Below are 12786 nucleotides of genomic sequence, written 5' to 3'. Positions count from 1 at the left end.
CTGGTTGGGATAATTGCTGCATGACCAAGATGATAAATGGTCTTTAAGGTAAAGGGACCCCTGACCATTAGGTCCAGTTGTGGCCGACTCTGGGGTTGCAGCGCTCATCTCGCTATATTGGCCAAGGGAGCCGTGTACAGCTTCCGGGTCATGTGGCCAGCATGACTAAGCCGCTTCTGGCAAACCAGAGCAGTGCACAGAAACGCTGTTTACCTTCCCGCTGGAGCGGTACTTATTTATCTACTTGCACTTTGACACGCTTTCGAACTGCTAGGTTGGCAGGAGCAGGGACTGAGCAACGGGAGCTCACCCCATCACAGGGATTCGAACCGCCAACCTTCTGATCGGCAAGTCCTGGGCTCTGTGGTTTAACCCACAGCGCCACCCGCGTCCCTTAAATGGTCTTTAAGTCCAGCCTTAATGAGGATCAGTAGAGTGAGTTGGATATGAGTCTGTAGAAGAGAAGACTGCAAAGCAATATGACAACCATCTTCAAATATCTGAAATATCTTCAAATATCAAATATCTGATGGGCTGCCACGTGGAAGATGGAGCAAACTTGCTTTCTTTGGCTCCAGAGGAGAGGACCAGAAACGATGAGATTCAAATGTCAAGGGAGGAGATTCCAACCAAACAATAAGGAAGAACTTCCGGGTGGGAACAGCTGTTTGACAGTGGAATGGACTCCAACTGCACAATGATGATTCTAAGAGAATTTTGCAGCACATGTAGCTTCTTTTCCATTTAAATCCTCTATACAAATCTGGATCTGGGTGTTCCGCCTCCGCTCCCCTGTGTGTCATTCGGAGGCTCCTTTTCGCCTCAGGAAGGACTCGGCTGAAAGGTTTTAATTTATTTTGCAAACTTTTATTCTCCTCTCCCGAGCAGAGCTTTCTAAAGTCAAGCCACTCTTCAGACAGGCAGGAATCTGAGGCACATCACATCGTGCCTTCCTTGCAATGAATACTAATTCAGGGTTTTTTTGGGGGGGGGGTGTTGGATAGAAAGAGAGTGGGATAATTCCTGTAAAAAGCTGCACAGGCAGGATGCTAGCAACACTATTGCCTGTTATCGGCTGCACCCAACCATAAGGTGTTTCTATTCTAATTCCTGAACGATGCAAGATGCAAGATAGATAAAGAGGTATACCAAGGGTCAGAAAACTTTTTCAGCAGGGGGCCGGTCCACAGTCCCTCAGACCTTGTGGGGGGCCGGACTATATTTTGAAAAAAAACATGAACAAATTCCTATGCCCCACAAATAACCCAGAGATGCATTTTAAATAAAAGGACACATTCTACTAATGAAAAACAGGCTGATTCCCGGATCCACTGGCCGGATTGAGAAGGTGATTGGGCCAGATCCGGCCCCTGGGGCTTAGTTTGCTTACCCATGAGATACACAGTGTGCGCACATGTGCGTAGGGGGTCCAATTTGGCCAAGGCTGCATGCCCCGCAAGGAATCAAGGTGCTAAGCAGAAAGAACTGAGATCATTCAAGCATTTTCTTATTTTCTTATTTTCCTAATTATTATTTTATTTTATTTACAAACAAACAAGTAAACACAAATATTTCACAAACGCTACTAACACCAATGACAAACATTAAAACACCCTTGTGACTTCCCTCCACCAACATTCGCCTTCATTTGTACAATATTATTGTATTTCCCACTGCAATTTATATCTTTGTTTCTTAACTCTCTTAACTTACTATTATTTATTCTCATTCGACTTTACAAGCATTAATCCAAACATATCAACGTATTATTTTTTGAGCAGTGTTTGGACATATAATCTTCAAACCATTTCCATTGTAGTCTTAATTTCTGATTTGATTGGTACCTTATAACTACAGTTAGTTTTGCCAATTCAAGCGTTTTCAAGTTCTAAAAGTGAAGCCACACTTTCCTCTTTTGAAAAGCTGAAATGCTTGAATATTTCTGTCTGTTTTTTCTCAAACTTGGACCGGCCGTTACCCCGACAAAGATAAAAGGCTGTTGCACTCCGCCCCAGGTTGCGGGAGCAACATTGCTGTATGCTACATCCTGCCTGAGATCCTGTACTTGCCCTTGACTGGTTTCCTGCCTTGGCCCTGTCGGACTGACTCCCAGCGGAACCTTTGGATACTGGTCCGGTCCTGGACCGTGTTTCAAGGGTTACCCCCGGGCCCAGCACAGGGTCTTACCCCTCAGGAGCAGCAGAAAGCAAGCTTGCTCCATCAAGGAAGAAATCAGTTTATATTTGGTTCTGGGCTCTTGGTGTGGAAGGAGACCTCTTTAGCTGGTGTGGTTGAACTTCCCGCAGCCTCCTTCCTTGCCCAGAGCTGGGAGTTGGGGCATTTTTGTCACCTAAGAAAAAAGAAAAGCAGGGGAAGGAGAGGGAGAAGGAGAGGGAATCTTGATTAGGGGCCAATAAAATTGTCCAAATCTTATTTATTTATAAAAGTATTTCTATACCACAAATTAATGCAATGTAATATGGCTGCGTGCAAGTGTATATACAATAACACAGAAGACACCATATAATAATGTAATAAAGTTCAAGATGATATAGAGCCCTGTTCTCCGCTGGGAACTCTTCAAGCTTAGCTGCATTAGAATGGAGACGTAAGCTATAATTAACAACCAAAATACACTCGTTAATGATTATTTGTTATTTCACTCTAGCGCATGTATGATTCCACGCTTGGCATCTGCTTTTATTATATGGTTATCACAACATTTGTGGGAACGTGTGGAGAAGCGGCGTGTTGTATCAGTGCGCGTCGTGCGAAATTTAAAAACGGGCACTGCGAAAATGGTCAAAACAAAGGACCATGAATAGTTTGACATTGGTCGCAAATTTGGGAGCACATTTAAGGAAAATAAATAAATAGGAAGCATCACAAACAGTGGGAGAAACTCACTGGCAGGCATGTGGCTGTTTCTCTGCGTTAATTAAAGCTCTCTGACAACAATGCACAGCTCAGTGCATCATCTGGTTGAGCATCATTGCATAATGTCATCCTGTTTGCTTGATGAAGCTGGATGGCTGATGTACACCCATATGCTTGTGTTGACTCAAGCTACAGCGGTGCCAGCTTGTCATGTAAGATCAGCCTATGAGTTACACTCTCTCTGGTAGGGTGTACAGACTCCAGAGTGAGACTCAGCGGGGTGGAACCAAACATGGATTTGCGCAGCAAATGATGCAGCTACTGACTTTCCCCCCTTCCAAAGTGCTCTGGAATATGCAGAGTATTTCAAAAGGTGTGAGAACACACAACTGAGCATGCTCGTAGTATCATGGAATTGTAGAGTTGGAAGGGACCACGAGGGTCATCCAGTCTACCCCCCCGGCAATGCAGGAATCTTTTTACCCAAAGTGAGACTCGAACCCACAGCCCTAAGATTCAGAATCTACTGATGGAGCGGTAATGAGATGAACAATGTAAAGAAAAATATTAATAGAAACTTGTAGAAAAGGGGCAATAGGGCAGTTATTACAAGATAGCAGATAAACAGAAATTCATAGAAACAAAAATAGCGCTGGATGAAATCATTGGTCTCAACTAGGGCCAGGGCCTTTTCAGTACTGGCCCCGACTTGGTGGAACGCTCTGTCCCAAGAGACTAGGGCCCTGCGGGATTTGACATCTTTCCGCAGGGCCTGCAAGACAGAGCTGTTCCGCCTGGCCTTTGGTTTGGACTCAGTCTGACTCTTATGTTTCCCTCCCTTTATGGTTTTGATCTATGGGCTACTTTTAAAACGAGGCTGCATTTTAAATTGTATTTTAACCCGTATTTTAATAAATTGGTTCCCCCCCATTATGTTTTTATTGTAGTTTTACTGGTGTTAGCTGCCCTGAGTCCAGCTTATTATTATTATTATTATTATTATTATTATTATTATTATTATTATTCTATTTGGATGGATTTTTTCACCCATGTGACTGTGTCACTAAGTACATCCCTAGTGTGCATCCTGTACTCCTCTCCCCTGCTTGTTGCTTCCTATTGTAGTCCTCTATGACATCACTCATTACCATGGCAGCTATTGTGTTATGCCCTTGCTTTTTCTCTGGAATGTAAGATGGGAAAGGGTGTTAGAGCCACGAGCCATTCAACAACCTGTTTAGTGTGGAGTAGATAAGACTGATAATGTGATATGAGAGCCATCTTCAAATATCGGAAGGGCTGTCACATGGAGGATAATAATAATAATAATAATTTATTATTTATACCCTGCCCATCTGGCTGGGTTTCCCCAGCCACTCTGGGCGGCTTCCAACAGAATATTAAAATACAATAGTCTATTAAACATTAAAAGCTTCCCTAAACCAGGCTGCCTTCAGATGTCTTCTAAAAGTCTGGTAGTTGTTCTTCTCTTTGACATCTGACGAGAGGGCGTTCCACAGGGCGGGTGCCACTACTGAGAAGGCCCTCTGCCTGGTTCCCTGTAACTTGGCTTCTCGCAGTGAGGGAACCTCCAGAAGGCCCTCGGAGCTGGACCTCAGTGTCCAGGCTGAACGATGGGGGTGGAGATGCTCCTTCAGGTATACTGGGCCGAGGGCATTTAGGGCTTTCAAGGTCAACACTTTGAATTGTGCTCGGAAACGTACTGGGAGCCAGTGTAGGGTGGAGCAAGCTTGTTTTCCACTGCTCCAGAGAGTAAGACCCAAAGCAATGGTTTCAATTTGCAAGGAATGAGATTCCGACTAAACGCTAGGAAGAGCTTTCTGACAGTAAGAGCTGCTTGACAGCGGAACAAACTCCCTCGGAAGGTGGTAGACTCTGTTTCATTGGAGGCTTTTAAATGGAGGTTGGGTGTCCATCTGCCAGAGATTCTTTAGCTGTGATTCCTTCATTGCAGGGGGTTGAACGAGGTGATCTTTGGCTCACCTCCAAATCTACAAATCTATGATTCTAGACCTGGAAGTGAGCTTCAAAATATATCAGGACTACTAGCTTGTACTTGTTTTTCCATGATGCTTTCTTCCGATTTTCCTCAACTAATCATTTCCTCTTGTTGATGTTGTTGTTGATGATGATGTTCCTTTCACAAAGAATGTAGGCTTCATTGTCCTTCCTCTGCCCCATTGCAGGAAGTTGTCATTAAAACCATGCAGCCCATTTTCTGTGGCATTAAACGCCATGTTTCCAATTATGGGCCTTTTGCCAGTTTTACGATCTGTTACAAATGAGCGTGCCATCATCCCACTTTGCTTTGCTCCCAGATTCCATTACCGGTTAGTGGCCTGTGAGTGCCGAAGCTCAGGATCTCACTGGGATTTATGGCTTGAAAAATTAAGGATGCTTTTTATGAACCTTTTTGGGGTGCTTGTTTGTTTTTAAAAAAGAAAAGAATTGCAATATTCTGAAAGTTAAAAGGAAACCTGACCCAAACCCAGAACCCAGACAATATGTCTGTATCAGTTCCTCAGATCTTCCTGGTGAAGTAATCTTACCAGTACTAAGCTGAAATCCCTGCAGAGTCTAAACAGGGAGAGAGGGTGATAGTTGTCGATGAACACCACACACCTGTTGAACAGCCCCATCCTTCATCTGAAGACCCCAAACCAGAGGCTGCTATAGCCGCTAGCCCAAAGTGCAACGTGGCTTTATGGACCATCTTGATCTTGAGGAAGGCATCATGGTGTTAAACAACATCTTAGTAGGAGCTCCTGTCACACATTACTATGTGGTTAGATGTGACCATATGATGGACTGTAGCGTACAATCTTCATATACACTTGGTGTGATGCAAACCCCTGTTACATAACAGAACATCCCTGAGTTATAAGGAAACCTCTTAATGGTGTCTTTCTTTCCTCTGTTTGGTAAATATTCCTCACCCAACTTACTGTGTCATCAAGTGTCTTGGTGTTGCCTTCCAAAGACTGACACATGCCTAAGACCCTGGGACTTTCCAGTTCATCATTTCAACCACTTTGCCCACAGCCCTGCTGAAATATACTCAGAGTCGAGGGTGGATTTCATGCTCTTTATTCAGCTCATAGTGGTGAGGAGGAATGGAAGTTCCCCCAGAATGTCTGCTTTGTATACATTATTTACACAATGGGCCCCACGTGATTAGCTAATTCCGGGATTCTCCTGTAGGCCAATCAGCTTGCAGATTCACTTCCACCTGGAGCTAGATTGGGTGGCTCCTGCGGACCAATCAGACTGCTGCATTCTGAGTCCTATTGTTCTAGGACCAATCAGACTGCTGCATTCTGGATCCTATTGTTCTAGGACCAATCAGACTGCTGCATTCTGGATCCTATCGTTCTAGGACCAATCAGACTGCTGCATTTTGGATCCTATTCAACTCAGTACATAACACCTGCAGTGGTATAATCTAGGTAGTATTCCAAGGAGCATCACCATCGTCCTTTATTATTTATATGCCACCCAACTGACTCGGTTTCCCCAGCCACTCTGGGTGGCTTCCATCAAATTAAAACACCAAGCACAGTAAAACATCAACTATTAAAAAACTTCCCTATACAGGGCTGCAATATCTTCTAAAATTGTCTAATTGTTTGTTTCCTTGACATCTGATGGGAGGGCATTCCACAGGGCAGGAACAACTTAAAGTGTTGGTGTTGACCTTTAAAGCCCCCAACAACTTCGTCCCTGTATACATGAAGGACTGTGCCTCCACCCCCATTGTTCATCCAGCTCTCAAGGCCTTCTGGCAGTTCCCTCTCTGCGAGAAGTGAGGTTACGGGGAACCAGGGAGAGGGCCTTCTCAGTAGCGGTGCCCGCCCTGTGGAATGCCCTCCCATCCGATGCCAAGGAAATAAACAACAACCTCACTTTTGGAAGACATCCTGTTTAAGGAAGTTTTTAATGTTTGATGTTTTGTAGTGTTTTTAATATTCTGTTGGAAGCTGCTCAGAGTGGCTGGGGAGGCCTGGCCAGATGAACGGGTATAAATAAATAATAATTATTATTATTATTATTATTATTATTATTATTATTATTATGCTCAGATCTTGCTTGTGAGTTTCCCACGGGCATCTGGTTGGTCACTGTGAGAAAAGCATCTGGGTTGGACAGGCCATTGGCCTGATATAGAAGTCTGTTCTCACGTTCACTTAGGAGTTGCCACAGAGAAGGTCCTCTCCTGGTCTGCCATCAGTCTCCTGAGGGCAGCAGACCTACAAAAACATCCCCTCTTGTGATCTGAATCCCCAATGGGGTCTGCAGGGAAGGGGGGGTCTCCCAGAGATTAGGGGGGCGAGTCATTTATGGCTTTAAACACTTAACAGGAGTACCTTGAACTGGGCCAGAAAGCAAACTGGCAACAAATGCAGCTATTAAAAACCCTGAGGGTCATCTAGTCCAGCTCCCTGCAATGCAGGAATCTCAGCTCAAGCATCCATGACAGATGGCCATCCAATCTCTGCTTAGAAACCTCCAATGAAGGAGAGTCCATCACCACACGAGGGAGACCGTTCCACTGCCAAAACAGCTCAGAAAGTTCTTCCTGATGTTTAGCTGGAATCTCCTTTCTTGTAGCTTGATAGTCCACCCTTTTCTCCTTTTTTAAAAAAATAAATGTTTATTAAGGTTTTACAAAACATAGAAGTCATCAAATCACATAAGTCAAACAATCAAATATAACAAAACAAAGAACAGAAAAGCAAAAAAAAAAAATACACACTTAACAAAGAAAAGAAAAAGAAGAAAAAAGAAAAATCCACTTTTAAATTTCAAGATTCCATATCCCTCTGTCCTGACCTCCTCACATCTCTCTTTTTTGTGTTCCTCTTTATTCCGTCAAATTCAGCAAATTCTAACCCTCTTTCAAACCTCATTTATAATTATATATTTCCACTTATTATGTCTCAAATTTCCCTTATCTTGGTCCTTTACTCCACCTTATATACTTTGACATAATATTATTCTGGTCATACCCCCCTTCTCCTTTTTAAGATTCTTCTTTTCATATCTCTTTTAACCATATCCCAAATGCCATGTTACCTTTACTTCCCACATCATATTAACACTCAAACATTTTACAATATTTTTGTAAATAGTCCTTGAACTTTTTCCAATCCTCTTCCATCAATTCTTCTCCCGGGTCACGGATTCTGCCGGTCATTTCTGCCATCTCCATATAGTCGTCCACCCTTTTCTCCTACTCTTTTGAATACCTCCCCCTTCCCAATAAAATGTGGATAAATTTGGGTGGACAGGTCCGTCCACACACGTCCAGGTTCAAGCATGGTGTTTACGAACCCCTGCAGCTACCACCACGATCCCAGAAACAGTCCCTGGTCTATTTCAAAACACCACATCAGCATCTGCATTAAAAAAATAAAATGTGTTTGGTTTTTTTCCCTTCTAAATCACAAAACAGCAATAACGACAACAATAAAAATAGCAGCGAGAGCGGCAATAAAAACCAGAGAAACAGAAGGAACAAAACAAATGATCCATTAAAAAGTGCAGGAGATTAAAATTGTCTTCACCTGGCATTGCAAAGCTTGCAAAAGAGACGCCAGCCCCATGTCCTTGGGGAGGTCATTCCATAACTGGGGTGTCACCATCAAAACAGCCTCACCTCTGGCAGAATTTGCACCCGGAGCACAGCCTCCGACCCAGACTGTTAGAAATGGGGGGAAATGCATATAATCACCGGTAATGTGATCAGCGGCTTATGAGCTGTACAAAGTCTGTGGCGGATTCACTAGTAGGAGTAGAGGAGGAATCTGACTCATTTTGCAAATCAAGGCAAATCTAGCAAATAAGCGCTTTTTTAGCGATATGTGATTAAACCCCCCCCCCCCACAGCCATCCTTTAAAAGTTGCACTTTTCTGTTGCTGCAGTTTTGTATTGCAGAGCTCCAGACGAGGAACGTGTTAAAAATGCATATAGCTGAGTGAAATGAGCCTAAAAATCCACAAAAATATAACACATTGTATTAGGAATCATCACATAGCAGAAATTGACTTCATAGGCAAAACAGCATACAAAAAAAAAAATTCAGTTGGGAGAAATTTGCGCAAAAATGCATTCCAGTAACCGAGTCTGGAAGTCACCATTGCATGAAGCATATTATATTGGCATAAATTTCCCCCCCAAAAAAATGACCCCTGAATTTTTGAATTTTATTGATATTGATGCTGCATTTTATGTTGTATTTTATGCTGTTTTTAAGTCACATATTAATCAATGTTTTATATTTGCTGTTAGCCGCCCTGAGCCCGGTTTTTAAACTGGGAAGGGCAGGGTATAAATAATAATAATAATAATTATTATTATTATTATTATTATTATTATTATTATTAAACCCAACCATTTGTCATTAAGGGGCACCTCTTCCCTTTACCCCAGGAGGTATAAAACTCCTGTGAGGCTTTCACGAAATGTGGAGAAGTGTGTTCAGTGCCCTCCCCCCAACTTTGTGGGTTTTTAAATTTTTGACTCAGGGATGTGTTAGTTGTACTTTCCTGTCCATTCAAGTAAAGCTGAAACATCTTAGTTGTTCAAATGCCAAGATGAGTTTTGGCTTCTTTGCTAAAAGCACCCCACGGCTCCGTGTTCCTGCCGCAGCAGCAATCAGTCCCCCAGCGTGATAATAATACATATTTGCTGCCACCTTCTCCTCTTCAAAGTGTGATGTGGCGTGTGAGCTGATTAACCCTGCCAGGTAGGGGAGTGCTACTAAATAACTCGCTGCGCACTCCATCCCAGGAGATCGTTCCCACTCCCCGCCCATCCTAACCAAGCTCCAAGTGGGAGTTACTGCAGGGAACGGATTCCACAAGGATGGATATTTTAACCGCAAAGTCACAGGCAGAAAACGTTCTTAGAGATAACTGCTGGAAACCATAGAGGTCAAGGGCAAAGCTCTGGGAACACGATCGTGTAGTTTGTCATCAGCGACTCCAAGGTGCCTTGAATCCAGAACCCAGTTTCTGGAAGTCACAGGAGGGGAGAGAACGCTCTTGTGCTCGAATCCCACTTGCTGGTTTCCCAGGGGCTTATGGCTGGCCATTGTGAGAACAAGTTGCTGGACTAGATGGGTCTTTGGCCTGATCCAGCAAACCTCCTCTTGCTTCCATATGGCCAGTTGCAGGAATGTAGCCCACTGATGGTGCTGGAGGAGACTCTTGAGAGTCCCATGGACTGCAAGAAGATCAAACATCTCCATTCTGAAGGAAATCAGCCCTGAGTGCTCACTGGAAGGACAGATCCTGAAGCTGAGGCTCCAAGACTTTGGTCACCTCATGAGAAGAGAAGACTCCCTGGAAAAGACCCTAATGTTGGGAAAGATGGAGGGCTCAAGGAGAAGGGGACGACAGAGGACGAGATGGTTGGACAGTGTTCTCGAAGTTACCAGCATGAGTTTGACCAAACTGCAGGAGGCAGTGGAAGACAGGAGTGCCTGGCGTGCTCTGGTCCAGGGGGGTCACGAAGAGTCGGACACGACTAAACGACTAAACAACAACAGCAAAAACTAATCCATTCGAAAGTATGTATTCTGACAAGGATTACAAACTCAAACAGAGATTACAAACTCAAACTCATAAGGATATGTATAACACAATAATTCATTACAGAATTAGAGATAAGAGTTTATGAGTAGAGATAAGTTCATGTTAGTCCATAGTCAGATTCGATGTGAAGGTCTTAGTTTCAATCATTGAGCAGAAGTCAGAAGTCAGTTATGGATCAGAAACCAGGACAGGGCCCTGTTTCGATGTATTCACCTTCATCATCTGGAAGTATCAAACGTTACATGGTTTCTGATCCATAATTGACTGGATTAGTTTTTGTTACAATTGACTATTGATTTGCAAGTAGGGACCACTCCCGCTACTGAAACTTATATTGGCCAGAGTTCTTGTGCTTTTTTCTTGGTATATTTAATAACAAGAACTCCAACTTATTTAACAAGAAGAGAACAGGGGCATGCAAATATTGGCACAATAATGAAGGAGCGATGAAGGAGAAAGCTGTTCAGTCCAATTCATTTCCCCTATACAGTGGTACCTCGGGTTAAGTACTTAATTCGTTCCGGGTGTCCGTACTTAACCTGAAACTGTTCTTAACCTGAAGCACCACTTTAGCTAATGGGGCCTCCTGCTGCCGCCGCGCTGCCGGAGCATGATTTCTGTTCTCATCCTGAAGCAAAGTTCTTAACCTGAAGCACTATTTCTGGGTTAGCGGAGTCTGTAACTTGAAGCGTATGTAACCTGAGGTACCACTGTAATTATATGCAGATTGGAACACAGGGATCAATTGGATTATTGGTTGGTTGGCATCAGTCTGTCTCGGGAGACAACAGAGAAGTGCGCCTTTGGGGCTGAAGTCAAACTGTTGGAAGGCTACAGTGCTTGCTGTGGCTGTAGAGACCGATAGAGGAGAGACATGTTTTGTTGCAGCTGGGGCAGAGGATGGCACCCAGTTGTGCTGCTGCAGATGCACCATGGTGTTTCTTCTCTCTGCGTTCCTCCCAGTGGTCATTCCTCCTCTGGTCATTGCCGTGGATGCACAAACCTGTTTGTCTGTCTCCAGGCATTGCAGTCGTCTGCAAGGGATTCCCATGTGGTGGGGTTCATGTTGCCAGCCTTCGTGTCATTTTTGCTGACATCTTTGTAACCCTGTAACTCTGTGTAGACAGTCTACACCATGGGTAGGCAAACTAAGGCCTGGGGGCCACTGCTGTGGATGCACAACCTGTTTGTCTGTCTCCAGGCATTGCAGTCGTCTGCAAGGGATTCCCTGGCGAGGTTGATGTGGTCAGCCTCCATGCCACAATTGCAGACTTCTTTGTAATGCAGAGTTGGTCTGCCAACAGGCCTGGTGCCTGAAGCCAGCTCCCCACAGAGGCAGTCCTTGGGAATCCTGCCATCTTCCATTCTGCGGACCTGACCAAGCCATCGTAGAAGTCACTAGAGGTCATACCTTGTTAGATATTCAGGGCTACACCTGCTCAGAAGCCAGGCTTGTTGATCAGCATGCAAGGCCATCTCCGCCATTAAGCAAAAGGCCCTGGATCGATTGACTTTATTGTTCCAGCCCCAGAGCTTTGACAATATTCACATGCTGCCATTAAGCAATACGATAAACAATAAAAGCCAAGCCCTTCTAAAGAGCAATAGACTCTTCTGACATCGCACCAATCTTCCTAGTCATGCATTTAAACAGCATTTTCATGACAATCCTTCAGTTCAGAATCCGCAAGCAGGTTGGTGGCAGCTGTTTCAAGCAGCATCAAGCAAGGCTGGCTCTGGGGTCCTGAACATGTCTAACCCAGGGTCAGCTCCACAAGGTTAAGAGGGCAAAACAAACCATTTGCGTATCTGGGATTAAGTCCCACTGGCCTTGTTGATGTGTCCCTCTGAGCAGACGTGAAGAATTGCAGCGCACATAGCTTCTGGGGCAGTTTTATGGAGAGGGCTCCAGTGCTGATACTGGCGAGCAGCTGGACGTTTACATCACATGATGGAGCTAACCGTGAGACAGGAAGTCACAGGGATTTCTCAGAGCTTTGTTCTTTGTGTAATATGAGACCTTCCTGTTGCTTGTGTGAAGGAAGTCTGAGAAGAAGAGTTTGGATTTGATATTCCGCTTTATCACTACCCGAAGGAGTCTCAAAGCGGCTAACATTCTCCTTTCCCTTCCTCCCCCACAACAAACACTCTGTGAGGTGAGTGGGGCTGAGAGACTTCAAAGTGTGACTGGCCCAAGGTCACCCAGCAGTTGCATGTGGAGGAGCGGAGATGCGAACCCGGTTCCCCAGATTACGAGTCTATCGCTCTTAACCACTACACCACACTGGCTCT

The 12786-nt window shown here is 44.3% G+C and overlaps 1 protein-coding gene across 1 annotated transcript in view; it reads left to right on the top strand.

The window, feature by feature from the left end:
- PLXNA4 (plexin A4) overlaps window positions 1-12786 on the top strand; it is a 590122-nt gene that overhangs the window by 461070 nt on the left and 116266 nt on the right. The gene's annotated exons all lie outside the window — the stretch shown is intronic.

Source organism: Podarcis raffonei, chromosome 10, assembly GCF_027172205.1.
Source record: "Podarcis raffonei isolate rPodRaf1 chromosome 10, rPodRaf1.pri, whole genome shotgun sequence".
Taxonomy (NCBI): Eukaryota; Metazoa; Chordata; class Lepidosauria; order Squamata; family Lacertidae; genus Podarcis; species Podarcis raffonei.
Note: the sequence above shows the minus strand (reverse complement) of the source record. Positions and strands in the feature narration are given on the sequence as shown.